The following is a 19,732-nucleotide window of genomic DNA, read 5'->3' as shown; positions in this document are numbered from 1 at the left end:
TTGTTCTATCCAAGGGAAAAAACGGTTGGGTGGAAGAGGAAGGCCAATGCATGGGCTAGGTGCTCTTCCACAAGAAGCACTAGGTATGCATGCCTAGTGTAAAAGGAATGATTACATCTTCCACTACACTAATTAACATTATAAGAAAATGTTAATTAAGTCCAATATTTCGGTCCAAATGGATAATATGAAATCCATTTTATTTTTGTCAATTGTCAATATGTCACATGTCATATGTAACATAAATTTGTTATGTATTTTTAACATATTAAAAATCAACGTATTAATAAAAATACGTCATATACAAAAATCGACATAGTAATTCATAATTACTTGTACCAAAATATTTTACCGTTTATAAATCGCATTTATAATAATTCATTCAAATCCAATTGTTTCTTTAAACAATAATTTCATCCGAGTAATGATACAATTCGATTACTCAAACCGCATCTCATTTAATCACATTTCAATTTGATGCGTAAATTTTACTTCCAAAATCGTCCGTCAATTTTTCAAGTAATTTAATTAACTCGTAACACTATACGATTAATTAAATGATCAATTAAGAGTATTGCCCTATAGGTATGACCTAGGGGGTCAACTGATCACCACCGTCACACGACAGTAATGTCAAACTCTAGTCGACCAATCATTACCGATATATGTTGACCATTGATGAAGAACAAAATTACTTCCCAATTTGTATTCTTTAAAATGAGATTTAATAATGATATTTTAATCACATGATCGCACTATTGTTGAGGACACATTTCCCAACAATCTCCCACTTGTCCTCGACAAGTGTGCGTCACCAATTCTCTTGTCTTATTACTATCTCCCACTCAATGCAAGGTGTCTTTCAGGTCGTACTTGCAAGTGATCATATCGAGAGTGGTTTCCTCGATCTGGAGAATAACTGTTTGACCGGATTTATCCACTCTGGATACCTTCCGAGCGTGGCCACGCATTTCCAGTTCATTACTCCTCGAGTGGCCCTGAGATATTGTTTTAACCCTGACAAGGGGGTGGACAATTCCTATCGCACTCATTCCCTTCGACTAGCCACAGCTATCATAACCCAAAATATGCCCATTTGACCCCATTTACGAAGGTCGTAGTAACACAAATCAAAGTTAATCTGAAACTGAGCCATCTTAGGTGAATAGTCTTTAGTCAAAAGAATCGACTCATTTGAATACTATAGCAGCTCTCGCCACGACAAGGCTATATAAATTTGCCAGAACTCTATAAGCGGTCATTAGGCCCGACAAAAAGTTCCTAACTGTCTGCCTATGTGATCGACTAGTCATCTCACATGACTCTATGGCACTTGAACTTGCCATCAATCGCATCACACTCTAGTCACTTCGAGACGTCACCTCATACAAGTGACTATGGGCGAATACCATGCTAATCCGTGTTCACTTTAACGGGGTTCAATTGTCTCTACAACCCGTTTGGATGTAACAAGGTATAATAAAAGAGTTTTTGAAGTAAAACTCAAACGACAAATGCGATTATCACATGTGAATAGCCAATGCTTGATTACTATTTCATGTTCTATAATCTAATTTGATCTTGTATGTAGTTGTTCATTTCAATTCAATTGAAATGGCATGACTCATCATGTTTAGCCTTTGAGAAGGCTTTGGTTAGTAGGTTTTATCAATTTCTTGTACCTTACTCAACCTTACTACATACTCGCTTTCCTTTGTAATGTATACATTTGCATCACAAAACTTTCTGAGTAGGTGTCGAGATCCAATCAAGACATAGGTCCTCTAGCCTACGAATAGCTCCCACTGTTTTCACAGTGTGTGGGACTCATCCTCTTGCACATCTCATGATTGCAAGTGTACTCAATTTCCGTTATAAATATCTCTTATTGTTCTATTGTCTAGAACGATTCTAGAAAATCTACTTCTTAATTAACATAGCCACAATGGTATCTTAACCATCCTAATGTGTTTTGATTATGATTTTGTCGGAAACCATGCGCAATCTCAATTGTCAATTGTCACTTGTGTAACACCCTTACACAAAATTGCATCATAAACACTTTGCTTTACTTCCTTAATGTTTCTGCAAGCATTTAAGGGTAATCTTTATATACTAGGTAAAGATTACTTAAATTCGATTTTGAAAACAATTCATCATACTCAAAGTATATGAAGTGTTATACATCATTACTCATTTAATTGATCCGGCAGCGGAAACAAATGGAATCAATCAAGTACGTTCAATTTAATTGAACTAGTCATGAATCTTATCAACATAAGACTTCTTACTGACGCTAATATCATGTGGATTTATCTTCATAAATCCGGATATTCCAGATGTATTATAATACTCCAAAAGTCTTAAATCATTCTCAATGATCAATATGTCATCCACATATCGGACTAATTAAAATTTCCGTAACTCCCACTAAACTCCATGTATAAACACAACTTCTTGACTTTTCGAGAAATGTTTTATCACATGATCCAAAATGTTGATTCCAACTCATTGATGTCCTACTTAAGACCCTCTCTTAAGTTTCACATTATCTTAGGATTGCAAGAATCTATAAAACTCATGACATGTATGGAATACATTCCTTCTATTGAAGAAGTGTGTTTTAGATTCACTCGCTATGTATTTCATAATAATGAAACACAATCCCTAAGAAGATCCAAATAGACTTAAGCATTTCAATTTGTGCAAAACTCTTTGCAACCAATCAAGCCTTGAAAACTGTCTTTATTAGTGCAAAACCCTTTGCAACTAATCAAGCCCCTTTATTTCGGATTTTCATGGCTTTAAGCCTTATATTGAGTTGTGACTTAAACACTCTTATGTAAGTCATATGTTCATTACTTTCTAGAAGTAGTCAATTTGAATCAAACAATTTCTTTTGTAAGTTATAAGCTCTTTACTTTCTTAAAAGTATCATGAATTCATCATTTTCAACAAGTGACGAATTTAACCTCCTAGGTTTTGAAGAAATAATGTCTTACACAAAACGTCTCATGTAGCCAAGAAAGACCAGTTTCTTGCGATATAACATACTTTGTGGCTCTTGAATAATTTCTCCCACTCTGTCTTCTAGAAATAAACTTGTATTATAGTAAGACAGCTTCACGAGCCGCAAACACGTCGTACTCGTGATAATGGAAAAGGAAAAATGAGCATTTGTTTCTTGTGTAAGCTTACAACCATGGTACCCTTACCATTTCATATCTCATATGATACGATTTAGTGGAAAAATAATTTAGACAAAAATGATAAAATCCCCAAAAGGATCAAGTAACTCAAAGTAACTTGATTGAAGTCCAAACCATATCGAATAGCGTTTGATTTCTTATCCAACCACACATTATTCCATAATGCGTGCTAAGAGAGATTAATTTGTGATACTATATCACAATTCATTTGGCTTATATCAAAGTCTTCACTTTGATAATCCCATCACGACTAAATCGTGATTCCTTGAACTCTTTGAAATTCTTCAAAGATTTCTCTATTTACCTTATTAAGTGAACATATTAGTGTCAACTTAAATCGTTGGTAAAAGAAAATGATCAACCTATTTTGGATCGATGATTTACAACCTCGATCTCCTTTTCAACCAAAAGGCACGAGACATCTTGCTTTGAATACAAGATACGCATATACCATTAACAATCTAATGGTTTCAAGAGTACTCGATAACTCTTTGCGTTCATCATTCCAAAATTTAAGGTTTAATCTTGGGTTACCAATTTGAGTCTTACATCATCTTCATGATATATCATTCTAGTTTGGTTTAGAATATAATCACCTTGATGATGGGCTAGCCATACATCAAATCATGGTGTAAAGGGTCACAAAGGTGAAAACCTCTTTTGTATCTTAACAAGTTTATATTCTTATTTAGAGTTTATGCACTTAATAGTCATAATTAAGTACAACTTTAAATCCAAAAACTAGATTGAGTACACAATTACTCTATCTCTCGACATTATTGTTGCTAGTCGTCATATTCTAATCATCCTATGTATTAAGTACAATGATGAAAACCTCCATTGGTTTCTAATATTGACGAAGTAGTACTAACAAAATTTTATGTTTAATCAAATAAACATTTTTAAAGAAGAAGGTCCCATTAGATGTCCCACAACTAACTTGATAATTCTTCAATAATTTGGGGTAGTTTCCTTTCTCGTGTCCAACATTTAAGACAATGGAAACTTTATCGGTCGGGATTGATAGGTTTGGTATTGTCATTCTCAACAACTTTACCTTTAACATTACCTTGTATCAATTCCATCATAATCCTTACTTCTTGAACCTCGTCCTCATCTTAACGGTTTAAGAGAATGCTCCCACTTAATTCAATGAGTCTTTGCTTTGAGAAGCAAAATTGAATTCATGAAGATTCACTCTTCATTTGTTCGTTTTAGTCTTAAAACTTTCATTGAAGTGGTTGCGTTATTTTGGTCAATTTTGAATTCTGACAAAACTAATTACCAAAACAATTTATCGCTTCAAGGTACTTAATTCATTTAAGTACATGAAAAATAATCCATTGTAAGTAGATGTGTTAGTCAAGAATCAAAAGCCTATTTGATAATGAATAACTTTAATCTATACTCTTTACAAGAGATCCTTAACAATGGTTCATATGAGGTTTTAGAAGCAAATTCATATTTGTCTTTAGCTACGATGTTTTAATGGAGTTTTGAATCAAAAACGAAATGATATCGAATATGAAATGTGGTAAAGAAATAGAACAATATAATAACGGAATAGTGGAAAACTTAACATTTATCGTTTTATTAATACTTGTAAATAACAAGTAAAGCATTTACATAGTGACCTCTACCCAACTATGATAAATGATTCCAAGACCCAAATTCATATCAACTTAGGCACGGGGTAGCCGATGCAACCTTCATTAATATAACTCGGTGGATTAACCCTTTAATCGATTCTACTTTTAGAACTCTTGGTCGAAAAAATTACTCTAATGTTTATCTATAGCCCAAAACACATCAACAAGGGCACGGGGTAGCCGATGCAACCCTTATCAATTACTTTTGTTGAGTTCAATCCAAATTTCGAATAAATGTGTCCATTATCCAAACCCACATCAACTTGGGCACGGGGTAGCCGATACATCCCTTATCAACATGAATTCGGTGGATTAACATTCATCACCCACTTCCCCTACGTAACAAGGTTCGTACCCCGGTGTGGCCGAGTGCACTCCCTCACGAAATAGGTTTTCATGGTTTCTACTATTTGGTAAGGCTATGTCTCAATTGATTGTTTTAGCGAGAGGTCATGTCAATTTATTATCTATCACGTTTTAAGTGAACTAAAGCGGTGAACTACGATAATTCTAATTGACACGGTCGATAAACTCGATAAGACAATGCATGTTTAGTTATGGCGATTTAGCAATGCATGTGACATAAAATAAAATGCAAGCATAAAATAAATAAATCCTAGTATGGCCTTCCTAAAATAGAAAAACTCTTTAACTATTACATATTCGGAAACCAACTCCATTGGTCCCTTGAACTTCGGTTGTGGCACGCATCTCGAGGTAACACCGTCTTTATGTATCGTCATTCTTGAAGAAATCCGTCTTTTGGAATTCCGGAATGAATAAAATTACATAATAAATTACATAATTTCCTATTATACATTTGTAACTAAAATAAAATAAATCTATTAAATTACAAAACGGTGATACGAGATCACAATAAAATTACAACCGAATCGATATTCCCATACATTTCGGGAAATACCAATTAAAATCTAAGGCCATAATAAGGAAAAAAATACATAATTCAAAATTACATAAATTAAAATTATGACAATCATAAAGAAAATGCAGCATTATAATATGTATGAACATGCTCAATTTTATGCTAAATCGCCTTTAATTAGCCAATATCGTATATTACTCGGTTTTTACGGATTTGCGTGATTTCAACATTTTACAATCACAAGAATACATAAACTCATATTTATGCACAAGTTAATTACCCTAAGCATCTTAGGACTCAAAATTTAGTCTTCACTAATAATTTGACCATAATTAACCCATATTTTATAAAATTTGTTCATAAATGGACCAAAATTACAAAAATAAGCTATTAAACTTCAAATAAATCATAAAACTTCAAATAAATTCAAAATTTGAAATTTAAATTCATGAAAATTCTGGAAAAATACCATGACACTCATAATGTTCAAAATCTTAGGTTTAAAAATTTCGAAATTTTCCCGGAAAAACAATGTTGCGGTTTATCGATTTTTAATAAAATAATCATAAAAACATGGAAAAATTATTTTCATTAACTTTTCAATTTTAGATCTGAAAAAGATAATAAAATGCAACATTAGACGTTTTTCCTAAGTCATAGATTATGTTTTATTAATTTTTCACTAATAATGTCACTATTTATGCTATTTTTCTTCAAAAATCCATAAATCATGCAAAAAGACTTCTTTATAGCCAATTATTTTACACACATCTTGTAAAATTGCATGTGACAACATATTAAATTTCTATGACCAGATTCGAAATTTAACTCATATTAACCTATTTTTCACCTAAATCCGAATTTAATAATGAAAAATCCATTTTTCGAGCATAACAAGTCCAAATATTATGAAAATTTACAGGTTATCTCAAAATAATATATGTGAAAACATATCCAAAAATCAATGGAAAATTCGAAGTATAGCTATTTTTAGACCAAAAATGACATTTTTACTCATAAAATCACATTTAAATGCCATTATTGTAAATTATGAACAATAAAAATCCGAAAAATAACCAAAATATCCTAAAACATTTTAGGACCAGAAATATTAACATGCATGTAATGATTTCGTGATATATCATAATAACACAAATTTTACAAGTTTTATTTGTTATTCTTATAACTCGGAAAAACTTTTAACCAATTTGCATGCAAACAACCTGGCTCTTGATACCGATTGAAGGAAATGTAGATTCATATACATTAATAACATACTCATATATGTCTAAACTAATTTGTCATAAAATTAAAACGGATTTTATGCATGCAAACAATAATAAAATAGAGAAGAAATCATATCCTTACAATGGTATTTCGGTTTAATGGGGCACAAAAGAAATCTCCTTTTCTTTTGTTCTTGAGCTTTCCTTTAATGGAAGAACAAGATCCAAGTGTAGGATCTCTCCTTAGGAATAATACCCAAAGCTAACTCTTAATCTAATTAATATTATTTGAGCTAGTATAATATTAATCTAGTGAAAAATTGAACCAAAAATATTTGATTTTTACTCTCTCAAAAAGGGTAGGAGTAGTAAGTAGGAAGAGTATTATTTTTATCTCTCTAAAAATAATATGTTGTGAAGTGAATGAATAAATTACTACCAAAAACATCCATATAGAGAATGATAATAATTTAAGCAAAAGCACCCTTGTTCTATCCAAGGGAAAAAACGGTTGGGTGGAAGAGGAAGGCCAATGCATGGGCTAGGTGCTCTTCCACAAGAAGCACTAGGTATGCATGCCTAGTGTAAAAGGAATGATTACATCTTCCACTACACTAATTAACATTATAAGAAAATGTTAATTAAGTCCAATATTTCGGTCCAAATGGATAATATGAAATCCATTTTATTTTTGTCAATTGTCAATATGTCACATGTCATATGTAACATAAATTTGTTATGTATTTTTAACATATTAAAAATCAACGTATTAATAAAAATACGTCATATACAAAAATCGACATAGTAATTCATAATTACTTGTACCAAAATATTTTACCGTTTATAAATCGCATTTATAATAATTCATTCAAATCCAATTGTTTCTTTAAACAATAATTTCATCCGAGTAATGATACAATTCGATTACTCAAACCGCATCTCATTTAATCACATTTCAATTTGATGCGTAAATTTTACTTCCAAAATCGTCCGTCAATTTTTCAAGTAATTTAATTAACTCGTAACACTATACGATTAATTAAATGATCAATTAAGAGTATTGCCCTATAGGTATGACCTAGGGGGTCAACTGATCACCACCGTCACACGACAGTAATGTCAAACTCTAGTCAGCCAATCATTACCGATATATGTTGACCAGTTGACAGTAACAAAATTACTTCCGAATTTGTATTCTTTAAAATGAGATTTAATAATGATATTTTAATCACATGATCGCACTATTGTTGAGGACACATTTCCCAACAGGTATAATTCTCTTAATCCCTCTTTAATTATTGTTAATTACTTTCATTTATTCATCATGTTTCCTTTTGTTGGTATGATTGACAACCTTGCTAGCATGATCAACATGATAATGAGTGAGTAGTGACCTAGCTAGGGTTAATGGGTAATTAGGGGAAACCAACATGGGGAATGATTTATGCTTAAATTAATATGCTTTCATGGTTTATTTGCTTGCTTGTTTTGATCTCAACTCATGCACATGTTATGTTTGATGAAATGTGAGCCTATGAATCCTTGCATTTTTTTACCCATCACCAATCTTTTCAATGAGACTTGTAAGACATAAACCAACTCGAGTCTCATTAGACCATGCATGTTGTTGAGTAGGGAAGACTAAGTCGACTTGTAGGTGTTGTACAATCTAATCGATTCTGCTCCGGGACCCAAACTTTCCTAGGATTGTAAGATATAACCCAACTCAATCCATCACAACAATAATTGCTTGCTTATAATTTGAGAACATGTTTGTATGATCAATTCCCATGATTCCCCTATGACCCCATGACACCCTAGTGCTTTTTATCAATTGTTTACAACCCTTTTAATTCATCTTGCTTTTTTACTTTCATTGTTATTTAGTTAGTGACCTTCTACATCAACCCAAATTGTGACACCCCTAAGACACCACTAGTATCAATAGAAATCTCATCTCAATTCCTGTCCCTTGGGATCCGACCTTTACTTGCCACTTTACTAATTGTAGAGTTGTTTGTGAAGCTATAAATTGTGTTTTGATTCGGACGTGACCCAACGACAACATCTATTAAATTGTGAACACGAAACGGACCGATCAAAAATGGCGCCGTTGCCGGGGACGGTGTTAACGTGATTTAGATTTTCTTATATTGTTATTAGTTGTGTCTTTCTTTGCCTTGGGGAAGTAAAACTCCTCAAGGTTTGTTCTAATTGTTTTCGAGTTGTTTGATATTTTGCATGTCTAGAAGGTCACAAGGTGATTTGTTACCTTTTGACCGTGAAATTGAAAGAACCTTGACAAACAATAGGAGATTTGCTAGGAGGAATTTGAGAGGTATTAGTGAGGTTGTTCAACCAACTATTGAGTTCATCAACCCTTTTGCAAGAGAAGGTGAGGAGAACCCAACACAAGATACCCCACAAAATCAACCTACAATGCCTAAATTTTCATCACATTCCGTACCCAACGAGGAGAACCTACCCAATGGTACTCCCACACCACAACATTTGACCGGAACTTTTATTGCCAAATCCGCCTTTATCCAATTAGTCGAAAGGAGCCAATTTGGGGGGATGCCTAGTGAAGACCCTCATTCTCATATGGAAACCTTTTGTGACTATTGTGATGCGATTTCTCAAACCGGTGTGACTGAAGACCAAATTCGATGGGTCTTATTTCCTTTTTCTCTAATCGGCACCGCGAAACAATGGTTGAAGGGCCTTGATAAGACCACTCTCGGAATAGATTCTTGGAAGAAGTTGGCTCTAGCTTTCTACAAAAAGTTCTACCCACCGGAAAAGACTAACATACTAAGAGCTCAAATTACGGGTTTTAAGCAAAGGGATGAAGAATCTTTGTATGAAGCTTGGGAGCGGTTTAAGGGAATTTGTCGCTCATGTCCTCACCATGGACTTAGCGAGTGGTTCTTGGTACAACAATTTTGGTACGGTTTATATGATGATTCAAGGAACATTCTCAACATGGGATCAAATGGAATGTTCACCGAAGTTGATGACAATCAAACATGGAACAAGATTGAGGAAATGGCGGTCCATAACTCACAATATAGTAGACCTCGCAAGGCTACTAGAGGAAGAAGGCATGAAGTGGACTCCGTTACTCAATTGGGTGCTCAACTTAGTGCTCACATTGACACAATCAATTTGAAGTGTGAACAAGCTATGGCTAGACTTGAAGAAGCCTCAAAATCACCAAAGCATCATGTTAATGCCATGACGGCATCCTCATCAATCCCAAGTGGGATATGTGAGAATTGTGGAACTTTGGGACATGACCAAGGTGAATGAAGGGGAACAAATGAACAAGTGAATGCTTTACAAGCATACAAGAGTGGTACCCCTTATTCCAACTATTACAATGAAAACACCAAGTTTCATCCAAATCTCTCATACAAAAGCCAAAATGTTCAAAACCCTCAAACAACATACACCCCACCTCCCATGAGAAACCAAAATCAAAGACCCTTTTACAACCAAAACCAAGGTTACCAAAATCAAAATCCATACAATCACCAAAGTTGTACTACCCGCCCTTTTAGAGACCCTTTGACCAGCGTTGACTGACCTTGAGAGCGGGAGTAGTCTTAGAATTGCGTGCCAAAACCATCTTGGGTTGCGTGATATGAGTGGTACTCGATATAGTAGAGGCTACTCGATCGAGTAGCAAGGTTACTCGATCGAGTAGGGGGCCACTCGATCGAGTGTGTTGGGTACTCGATCGAGTACCGAGTTTTCAGTGAGGGTTTTATATCGCGTTTTGTTAAATCCGCATATCACTTCCGCCACTTTCCTCCTATCCTTCAGTCGCCTCTTTCCCTTCCCTTCACCTCAAAACCTCCATGGAAGCCTTTTGAAGATCCTTGTGCCTTAGGGGAGCGTCACTTGAGTCGGGTAGCGGTCTTTTGCTAAGTTTTCTCCCTATAGGTATGTCATAATCATCATCCGTGTCCTTGTTCTTTACTGTTAGGGTTTGCTTGTTAGTAATAGATAATTGTATTGTGGTTATAGGCTTTGCCCGGTCGTTGGATATGTTGTTTGTCGACATGGATTGGTTGCAGTTGCTTAAAGGTAGGTTCGCCTACTCAGTTTATGTAGATTGTCTAGTATGTCGGTCGTTGTGGCTGATTGTGGTTGTTTAGTATCGTAGTTGTATTGTGACGGCTGTGATTGTGATCGTGGTTGTTTGTCTCTGGTTCTCGAGGCGTGTCCTCGGCTGAGTGGGGTCACTTGCGGGAGTGGCTTCACGCCCTAGTTTCGCCCTTTGTGGAACCCGCCACGGAAGGGGATGTGCACATTAAGGGACAGGGTTATCGCTCATTATGAGGAGCGGGGATTTGGTGGGAACGGCTGCGGTCCCCCACTGGCAGGGCTGGTCCAGTGGACAGTCAGTGACAGAGTTGGTTGGGTAATTGTGATTGTGTTTGAGATTGATAGCATTGTATTGTGTTGGTAATTGTAGTTGCTGTTGTCGTATCTTATCTCAGTACTGACCTTGTGTGGTTGTTTGTTTGTTATGTGTCTGCCGTGATCCCTTATGGTGAGCAGTCGGTCTTAGCAGGTGCTGATGTTGTTGATAGCTGGAGTCTGGGCGGGGATGAGTCTTCACGAGATTTGATAGCAGTAGCGAGTAGTCTTTGAGTTGTACCTTTTATATCGTTTGTTGTTTAAATTACTTGTAATATAACATAATAGTTCTCTTATCGACATTTGATTATTACTATCCTCGGGCAACCGAGATGGTAACGCCCTTATATGCTAGGGAAGGCCTAGTTAAGGCTCCTTTGAATATGGGGGTGTTACAAAGTGGTATCAGAGCGACGATTTTGGAACCTGTAACAAATTAACATAATGAACGTAGGGAGTCTAATAAAATGAACCTGGTGTATGTGTAATGGGAGCCCTAGCTGATGCTAGGTTTTGGGTGAGTAGGCTCCCTCATTTCAAAATCTTGGCCCCATGATGCTTAAGTTAGTCACAGGGTACGGGAATGTGGAGTCCGTGTGTATATGTGTGACGTGTATGCTAATTGTGTCGGAGCTACCTGTAGTTGAGCCTTAGTTAGCGTTAATAGGGATGTAATAGCTGTATTTGGGCCGTGTTTAGTGAAGTGTGGGCATGATTAGTGAGCTTGTATGATGATTTTGAGATAAGTGACAAAAGTCTATTCGATAGAAATGCTTGGGAATGTGAATGGGTGTGTTATAATTGAAGGATGAACATGTTGGTGTTGCTGTGAGTTGATGGTGACGATAGTCATGTACGAGTCTATAGACCCTGCCGTGAGTACGATGATGAAGGTTATAGAATTGTTGTGTTTTAGTTTGAATCATAGCATGTGGTAATGTATATATGCTTTGTTAGTAGTTGAAACTTTTCCGCTGCGTGACAATTGATTTGTGTAAAATGAATTGCTTATAATTGCATTGGAGAACATGGATAGATTGATTTGTTATGAAGAGTATACAATTATATGTTACATGAAAGAATGAATTAATGTTAATTACATGTTTCATGTTTTTGTGAACGCGAGTTTGGTAGCGATATGTTAAGGCAAGTTTAAGTGTTATATAATGACATACTTATGTTTATGAGGGACTCGGTAGCAGGTAAACCGAGTTGGGTGATTGTGTAGCGTAATGTGACATACACTTTATTTGTCGAGACGATGCTTAATGCTTGAGTAATAATAGTAATGCGGGAATGCGCGTGGTAATTTGTGCCGAACTCCGAACTTAGTTTAGACTCGACACGCGGTGTTGTTTTGCAGGTGTTTTCGATTTACTTTGTACTTCCGACCGAGTACTTAACTATACTTGACCGGGTGCGAGTGTTTACTAGACCGAGTAGACCTCACTCGATCTAGTTAGGAAGCTATGACGTCGGGATGTGGAAAGATTTTCTGCAGATACTCGACGAAATGGCTCCTACTCGATCGAGTAGGGTGGTACTCGATCGAGTACCCTAGACACTCGATCGAGTAGGTTACTGTATAGAGAATCCTACGGGTTTCTTAAAACCCTTCTCCTTTCTATTTCTTCCCATTCTTCCTCTATAATTCGAAAACCTAAGCCTATTTCCTCTCAAACCCTCAAAAATCTCTCATATCTAGTGTTGGTGGTGGTTAATTTGGGGTTATTTTCTCTGTATAATTTCGTTCCTTTACTTCACTACTTGATCAAGGTATGATTTCTACTCTATTTACATGTTTTTATGCTTTAAACTTGTGGAGGATGATTCCATAGCTTGAAAATTTCGATTCATATGATCCATTTGTTGCCTTTAACTGCTGGAATATGATTCACATGTCGTCTTTCTTGATTGTTGATGATTAATTGTTGTAATATGGATTAGAAACTTGCAATTTGGGGGTCAAAATTTCTAGGGTTTACAAAATTGAAATTGATTTTTGATTGATTCACATTGATTAGGTGGTGGGATTGGGTATTATACATTGTTAATATCATGTTGAAGGATGGATTTTGATGATTTTCATCTTAGAAAGTTGCCTTAAAACTCCGTCTTAAAAGTGCCTCAAATGGAAATTCGTGATTTATAATTGGAATTTGGTGTGGTGTATGGTTGTCTAAGTGTAAGTTAAACTTCAATATGTTTGTAGGGATGATAATTGATGAAAATATGCCAAAATTGTTACAGCTGTAAAGACCGTCTGAAAAATATAGTTGAGTTGTTGTTCATAATATTGAAGGGTGATGATGATATGTTCTAAGTTATTCTTTTCCATGAACTAGTAAGAATGCCTCACATGTGATTAGAAGTGTATTTGGAACAACCTTTAGAATCATGCTAGGATATTCGAATTTGTTGAGCATGTGTAATCACCATGATAAATTTTTCACAACCGTGGCTTATGAGTAGTGGTAAACTGAGCTTGTATGTTAAATTTGGGAAACTGTTGGTGAGTGTGTGTACATAGCTTAATATTCAAGGTTAATAGCATGAATTATGTGATTCACATGTCAAATTTGTGGGTGAAATTTGTATGCCTAGCTGAATGTGTAAAGTCCGAATTACGTGAAGTAAATGTTTGCATGTTTATACAAGTTTGTTTGAACATATGCCGAAACAGATGCCGAGACTGAACATAGGAACCCGTCAAAGTAAACGGGGGAGGGGTAATGCACCTGAGATGGGGGAAGGGAGTGGACCTGTGGTACCTGCAGTTCCAAAGTACCCTTCTGTTGTTTTTATTGATTTCAAGCAGAGAGAGCGTTTTGTAGCTTTACAAAAACGCAAAATGAGACCTACAAGGGGTATAAACACTACTTTGTTGGAGGATTTGGAGATAGAGACGGATGTCCGTCACATTTTTGAGACCTTGGGCCTTATGGGTTTGTATAGGCTGAGGAAACACTCTTATCCTTTTCTTACCTTGGAGTTTATGAGCTCTTTTATCTATGACCCCGCTGGCCAGACCGTTGAGTTCCGGTTGATGAACACTAGTTTCTTGCTTTCTATGGACCAATTTGCTTCTCACCTTGGGTTGGCCAAGCCTCCAAAGGACTCCATCACCGATATCTCTGCTGATTGCGGTGTATGCCGCCTAATGCCTTGTCTGACCGGGAAACCAGCTCCTACCTCGAGTAACATGCTGATTAATGACGTTCAGCATGTCACATTGAGGATCTTTCTCCGTTCTCTCTCGAACCTCCTTTATGATCGACCGGATATCAGTAAGCGGAACAACCATGAGGTGTTACTTCTGATGTCTTACTTGAACCCGGAGCGGACCAGGAAAGTGGTCTTTAATGCTCCTTCGATGGTTTGTGCTGCCCTTGCCTTGATGGCCACTGCCTCTTCCCGATACTTGAGTTGTGGCGCCATCGCCACTCGGTTAGCTCAAAAGCTAACCTCTTTCGAGGCTTCTTCGGAGTACGTTCTTCTAGTTACCCCGGTGCCCACCATGGATCGTGACTACTATCTCGACCTGAAATGGTTGAGGACTTTGGCTGACGGTAGCTTAGCTTGGAGGGTGTGGGGCGTGAGCTGGATGAAGATTCCTGCTCCTGAGCACCTCCCACCCACGGAGCCCTTAGAGCCGGCGGTAGTGACGGTGGACTCCGATGATGAGGAGGAGGAGGATGATGATGATAGACCCCGCCATCTACAGACCTACCGCATCGACGACACGATTTTCGAGGTGATGCCAGAGCCGAAGAAGGGCGAGAATGCGTCAGTTGTGGCAGTGGAGAGACCTAGGTTGGGGAGAGGACCCCGTCGAGTGAGGGAGAGGACCTCGGAGACTAGGCCACGGCCGGTGGCACCACAGCAGCAGCAGCATCCTTTTCCGTGCTACGCTTACCTCGACACCCCGGAGACGCGATCTAGTTACTTGGCGGAGAGAGTGTCATCTACCTTGACACTCCGGAACATGCACGAGATGGCGTACGCTCAGGGGATAGGGACCGAGGGACTGCGTCCGGTGTGGTGGAGTGGAGTTGGGGACTACACAGGGGTTTTCCATTCCTACGGGGTGGATCAGTCGACGTGGGGGACACCTCAGTCTTTTGCCTACGGTGGCTTGACTCCATGGTACGTGGGCCCAGAAGCAGGAGCAGGAGTGGATGCGGGGATTGGGTCATCGGGAGCAGGTACTTTCGGCGGTGGTGGAAATGATGAGGTGATGGTTGAGCAGCAGCAGCAGCAGCAGGAGTGATACTCCTTGTTTTTATCTTCGTTTATAGTAGTTGACGTTGGTAGTATGGTTAGACTTTGGTAGTTGTTTTCGTTAAAACTTTGGTTATGGCTATGTATTGTTGGCCATAAGGCCGGAATTGTTAGTTAACTTTGTTGCAGGATTGATTTTAGGGTCGGGAAATCATCCCGACTCAAGTTATGTGACGGCCATGTATATATATGTTGGGTTATGATAGGCTTTATAAGGAATTTGGCCTGTAGGTACTCGACAGAGTACCCCGTACTCTATCGAGTAGCTGCAGGAAGGAAAGAGAGAAAGTTTCTGATCTTTGGGCTACTCGATCGAGTAGCCAAGACACTCGATCGAGTAGCATGGCACTCGATCGAGTACCAGTATATACTCGATCGAGTAGCACTGTTACAGGAGATTTTCGAAATTAAAAGTGTGTAATTGTTTGATAATTGCGAGCTTGATGTTTAACATGGTTAGTAGTGCGTAGTAACACCTTTGAGCCGTTAATTTCATATGTTGGAAGTCGTGTTTGAAGTTTTATAAGCGTATTTGTCACAATTAGTGAAGCGGTAATAGTTTCTTGTTACTTTAATGTTGCATACGCCCTATTACGATCTATTTATCGGAGTTATAACTTCTTGTACACTTGTGCATACCATATTAACATGCGTTGTCCACGGTGACTAGATATTCCGGAGGTTTGTGTATGATTTCTAATTTAACAAGTATATAGTTAGTGAGTAATGTCCATAACAAATAATATGGTTTTATTTAATGTTATGATGCAAGTAATAGGTAATATGTGTTGTAATTTTGGTGGTGAACTTCGGGGACGAAGTTCCTTTTTAGAGGGGAAGAGTAATGTCGCGAAATAAAAAGGTTGATTTTGAAATTATGTTTTGTTTACCTATAATGTTTTGTTGTTTAATTGCAAAATTTTCTAGTACCTTGGTCACTTTACTTGTATGAAGTGTAATTGGTTACCTTAGTTTGTTGAGTAATTCATGCGTTGAAGTGAAAATGATAGTATGTTTTAAAGGACGGCTGTAAAAAGTCAGTTGTGGTACAATGTGTTGTAATAGAATTGCGTTGTTGAGTAACATGGTGGTGTAGTTGTGCAACATGGAGTTGTTATGAGATATCTTTCGGGTTGATAGTTGTTACCATATGATGGGAGATCGTTGTTTGTGCTGGTTCGTACTACGAGATTAATGTTTTGTAGACAATAGTTTGTAAGAATAGTGGTATACATATAGAGTGACAATTGATGGTGAGCATGTTTGTGTGATAGTTGTAAGAATTGATATATATATATATGTATGAATAGAGCGTTAGACGGTGATGATGATGACATGGGGGATGGTATTTCCAGGGAGTAATGGTTTGAGCAGGAAGATTGGTGAGGTCGTGTTGTTTCCGTGTCTTGAGCGGGAGATAGGTGAGTTGAACGTCGGGGACGAAGTTCTTTTAAGGGGGGAAGACTGTAATACCCGCCCTTTTAGAGAACCTTTGACCAGCGTTGACTGACCTTGGGAGCGGGAGTAGTCTTAGAATTGCGTGCCAAAACCATCTTAGGTTGCGTGATATGAGTGGTACTCGATAGAGTAGAGGCTACTCGATCGAGTAGCTAGGTTACTCGATCGAGTAGCTAGGTTACTCGATCGAGTAGGGGGCCACTCGAACGAGTGTGTTGGGTACTCGATCGAGTACCGAGTTTTCAGCGAGGGTTTTATATCGCGTTTTGTTAAATCCGCATATCACTTCCGCCGCTTTCCTCCTATCCTTCAGTCGCCTCTTTCCCTTCCCTTCACCTCAAAACCTCCATGGAAGCCTTTTGAAGATCCTTGTGCCTTAGGGGAGCGTCACTTGAGTCGGGTAGCGGTCTTTTGCTGAGTTTTCTCCCTATAGGTATGTCATAATCATCATTCGTGTCCTTGTTCTTTACTGTTAGGGTTTGCTTGTTAGTAATATATAATTGTATTGTGGTTATAGGCTTTGCTCGGTCGCTGGATATGTTGTTTGTCGACATGGATTGGTTGCAGTTGCTTAAAGGTAGGTTCGTCTACTCAGTTTCTGTAGATTGTCTAGTATGTCGGTCGTTGTGGCTGATTGTGGTTGTTTAGTATCGTAGTTGTATTGTGGCGGCTGTGATTGTGATCGTGGTTGTTTGTCTCTGGTTCTCGAGGCGTGTCCTCGGCTGAGTGGGGTCACTTGCGGGAGTGGCTTCACGCCCTAGTTTCGCCCTTTGTGGAACCTGCCACGGAAGGGGATGTGCACATTAAGGGACAGGGTTATCGCTCATTATGAGGAGCGGGGATTTGGTGGGAACGGATGCGGTCCCCCACTGGCAGGGCTGGTCCAGTGGACAGTCAGTGACAGAGTTGGTTGGGTTATTGTGATTGTGTTTGAGATTGATAGCATTGTATTGTGTTGGTAATTGTAGTTGCTGTTGTCGTATCTTATCTCGATCGACCTTGTGTGGTTGTTTGTTTGTTATGTGTCCGCCGTGATCCCTTATGGTGAGCGGTCGGTCTTAGCAGTCTTGATGTTGTTGATAGGTGAGTCCAGGCGGGGATGAGTCTTCACGAGATTTGATAGCAGTAGCGAGTAGTCTTTGAGTTGTACCTTTTATATCGTTTGTTGTTTAAATCACTTGTAATATAACATAATAGTTCTCTTATCGACATTTGATTATTACTATCCTCGGGCAACCGAGATGGTAACGCCCTTATATGCTAGGGAAGGCCTAGTTAAGGCTCCTCTGAATATGGGGGTGTTACAAAAATGACCAAGGTTTCGATGTTCAAAAAGCCGTCCTCCAAATGCAAAAGAATCAACAAGAGTTTTTCACTCAAATGCAAAAAGATAGCCAAGCAAAAGAAACCACCATCAACAACATTCTAGCTCACACCAAGATGTTGGAAACACAATTGACTCAACTAGCATCTTCAAGCTCACAAAGACAAAAGGGGCAATTACCACCTCAAAGTAATCCCCCAAGACATGAAACGGTCAGTGCCATTCACTTGAGAAGTGGTACAAGGTATGAAGCACCGAAGAAGCAAGTTGAAGATGAAGTTGTGGAAGCTAGTGATAAGGAAGAAATTGTGCAAAACTCCAAAGATGGAGAATCATCAAAAGAAGAGATTTCAAAGAAAAGTGAAGACAAGGCCAAGGAAAAGGAGCCCATTGTGATTAGACTTCCTTTTCCAAGTCGTCAAGCCAAGCCCAAATTTGATGACCAACTTGGAAAGTTTATGGAAACTGTGAAGAATTTGGAAGTCTCAATTCCTTTCACGGAATTAATCAATCACGTGCCGGCCTATGCAAAATACATGAAAGACATCCTCACAAAGAAGAAGTCGATCCGGAAACTTGAGACTATCGCCTTCACTAAGGTGAGTAGTGCAATACTTCAAGGGAGTTCACCTCCAAAACTAAAGGATCCGGGAAGCTTCTCAATATCGTGTACCATTGGCGACACCACGATCAACAAAGCCTTATGTGATCTAGGGGCTAGTGTGAGTGTCATACCATACTCGTTAAGTAAAAGGTTGGGGATGGGAGAGCTTAAATTGCACCAATATCACACTCCAAATGGCCGATAGATCGACAAAAACACCATTAGGGATATGGGAAGATGTCCCCGTGCGAATTGGGAAGTTTTTCATCCCGGTGGACTTTGTCATTGTTGATATGGAGGAAGACTCCAACATTCCAATCATTCTTGGAAGACCCTTCTTACACACCGCGGGTGCGGTGATTGATGTAAAACATGGTGAGCTCACTCTAGAAGTGGGAGATGAGAGTATAACTTTTAATCTTGACAAGACTATGAGAGCTCCCCGTTTACATGAACCGTGTTTTATGATCGATCATTATAGTCGGAAGGATGAAAGGAAGAAGTCGGAACTCCAATGGAAGAAGAAAATTGAAGATGCTCCATTCAAAGAGCAAGTGAATTGTGACAAAGAGAGCTTGCAAAGCTCATCAAAGACAAGCAATGAAGAAGATGGCCTCATTGGCCAAGAAAAGGAAATGGGAAAGTTGTCTCCATCAAATCAAGAGATTTT

General features: G+C 38.1%; 1 non-coding gene across 1 annotated transcript; it reads right to left on the bottom strand.

The window, feature by feature from the left end:
* Positions 1–9,778: 9,778 nt before the first annotated feature.
* Positions 9,779–9,885, bottom strand: LOC141636517 (small nucleolar RNA R71). Its single transcript, XR_012541123.1, has one exon. It is a non-coding gene; the product is annotated as a small nucleolar RNA R71 (small nucleolar RNA).
* Between the last annotated feature and the right edge of the window lie 9,847 nt (positions 9,886–19,732).

Source organism: Silene latifolia, chromosome Y (assembly GCF_048544455.1).
Source record: "Silene latifolia isolate original U9 population chromosome Y, ASM4854445v1, whole genome shotgun sequence".
Classification (NCBI taxonomy): domain Eukaryota; kingdom Viridiplantae; phylum Streptophyta; class Magnoliopsida; order Caryophyllales; family Caryophyllaceae; genus Silene; species Silene latifolia.
The sequence above is the reverse complement of the archived record's forward strand: the minus strand, read 5'-3'. Positions and strand labels throughout refer to the sequence as shown.